Consider the following 2,573-nt stretch of genomic DNA (forward strand, 5'->3'; position numbering starts at 1 on the left):
TGTCCCGTGGGCTCAGGGGTCCATCTCCTGGGAAATGTTTGGTGGCTCTGAGTGTCAAATGCATGGAGATGACTAGGAAAGGATGGCCACCAGTTACAGACCTCACCCCAGGAGCTTCACATTGACTACCTCAGGGGACAGGCTCCTTGTCCTCTTTCCTTTAGCAGGGCTACTTGTTCTTCAGCTGAAACAAGATTTCTCTTCCCTCCAGCTTCTTGTCACACTTGTGCTATTATTTCATTCACTGGGTGAGGAAAATGTGACATCTAAACTGTCCCTGATGCTCTTGTATTTCTGTAGGTAACATCAGACACCAGAAGCTCTTGAACCTCTTCAACTGCATGCTGTGGCTGGAATTAATTTCAACCATCAAAACTGGTGAGGTGGTACTTGTCACCTTCTCTTCTCTTCTCAGCTGAGAGGAGGACAGCAGGAAGGTCATTTCCTCACAAAGGCTGATCTGCAGGCCACCTCCCTATCTGTGCATCTGTGCTGTCTTAGAAGGGCAGGCCCTGGGCCCCATGACTACTCACAGAGTGAGGCTTCCATGATGAGGCCTCCTGCCCACATCACAGGCACCCATGGCTATGTCTCTGCTCTAATTCCTCCAACTGTAGAAGACATAGGATGTCCCTGGGTTCACAAGCAGCAGTCCCCACGCTCCCTCATTCTCCCCAGCCAGCACCCACCAGGGCATTTGCATGCTGCTCCCTGGGGAGGGTCTTCTTGCAAGGCTGACATAAAGCTCAGCTCTAACCTGCCCTTCACTCACGAGGACTCCTCAGCTCAGCTTCTCAAAATGAGGCTCCCTGCTCAGCTCCTGGGGCTGCTGCTGCTCTGGATCCCTGGTGAGGACAGAGGGGTGGGGAAGGAGAAGGGGGAAGGAGGTGAGCCCTGGGCCCCATTCTGTCCATGTGTGCTGTGTCCACATGAGGGATGTGCAGGTCCGTCCTCCAGGATGAGGCAGCTGAGGTCAATTGATGTGAGGCAGTATTTCAGAAGGAGCTAAGGACTGGCTCTGATAAAAGTTGTCACATAATACAAGGGGGATTTTGAAGGGAATTTTTGAGAGGCTCTTAGAGCTTACTCAACTAGAGTTCTTTATGAATAGTTTAGGATGTATAAATCAAAAATAAAAATTAATTTAGTCTTAAATGTACAAAAAATGGGAAAACATTTCATAAATTTTCTACATAACCTTGGATTGCTCTGTGATTTTTACAGGAACCAGTGGAGATGTTGTGATGAACCAGACTCCTCTCTCCGAGCTCGTCACTCCTGGACAGCCAGCCTCCATCTCCTGCAGGTCCAGAAAGAGCCTCCTATACAGTGATGGAAAAACCTATTTACACTGGGTTGTGCACATGCCAGGCCAGACTCCACAGGTCCTAATATATGGGGTTTCCAACTGGTTCCCTGGGGTCTCAGATAGGTTCAGTGGCAGTGGGTTAGGGACAGATTTCACACTGAGAAATATCAGGGTGGAACCTGAGGATGCTGGGTGTATTACTGTGTGCAAAGTCTACATATTCCTCCCACAGTGGTGCATCCCTGATCAAAAACCTCCCTACCTGGGTGGCCCAGCTGCCATATGAGATGCTGGTCTGGCAAGCAACTCAGCAGATTCTCTGCCCTGTGAGAGGAAGGTGCTGGGAACTCAGAGAACAGGGTACAGCTGAGGGCTGTGGACCATGACTGCCTGGGCCACAGCTCGGCCACACATGAGTGGCCCTGTCAGCTGCAGCAGCCTGGCCTGGCAGATGGAGGACAAGCACAGAGGTGTCCAGGGACCTTCTGAGTGAGCAGACAGGATGAGTGAGGACACTGCAGGAAAAGCAAGACCTGGGCCCTGGACAGGACTCTGGTGCAGGCAGGGATGGTGTAGGGACTTTCTGCAGGTCCCTTGTGCTTACAAATGCTGTTCTTTGTGAAATAGGGGTTCACATCTAATCACACACAAAAAAATTACAAAGCTTGTAATAACTTATGAAAGGAAAATGATGGAAATGGCTTATTAATTGGGTACTCAATCTTTTATTTCTCTCTTATTTTTCCAGGAACCAGCAGGGATACAGTGAGGATGCAGTTTCCACTCTCCCTGCTGACACCCTTGACTCCCTGCCTTCATCTTGGGAAGGATCAGAGTCGGAAAAATCACTCAAGAGGGTGGAAGTTTGTGCCTTGGTGATGAAGGTGATTCCTAGATAATAGAGCTCCTGGCGAATGTAACTGAAATCCCAAAGTCCTATTTGTGATGAGTATTAAATTTATATGCAAATATTTATTTATGTGGAAGAAAATATAATTCAAAATTTTTAAATTTAAAAAGAATGTTGTGAATAAGTAATTTTTAAAATATTTGGAATCCCAGAAATGTAAAAGAAGCAATTGTGGTGAAGGGAAACTGATTAAAACCAGACAGTTAGTTGTCCTTACTTTGGAGAAACCACTAAAGACACTGCTCACAGAGGAGCAATGACTCAGAGAGACATGGAGGTATGTAAAAGGCATATGGAGGAAGGCAGGAATTTGTGGATGAATGTGTACTAATATTGGCTGCACAAATGACGGGT

General features: G+C 47.4%; 1 long non-coding RNA gene across 1 annotated transcript; it reads left to right on the plus strand.

The window, feature by feature from the left end:
* The first annotated feature begins 771 nt into the window (after window positions 1-771).
* LOC124100378 (uncharacterized) lies at window positions 772-2,286 on the plus strand. The gene is made up of 3 exons (XR_006854259.2): window positions 772-848; window positions 1,225-1,306; window positions 2,058-2,286. It is a non-coding gene; the product is annotated as an uncharacterized LOC124100378 (long non-coding RNA).
* Window positions 2,287-2,573: the final 287 nt, after the last annotated feature.

This window comes from Marmota monax, unplaced genomic scaffold, assembly GCF_021218885.2.
Source record: "Marmota monax isolate L192 unplaced genomic scaffold, Marmota_monax_Labrador192_F-V1.1 WCK01_AAM20220418_F8-fsc00388, whole genome shotgun sequence".
In the NCBI taxonomy this organism is placed as follows: domain Eukaryota; kingdom Metazoa; phylum Chordata; class Mammalia; order Rodentia; family Sciuridae; genus Marmota; species Marmota monax.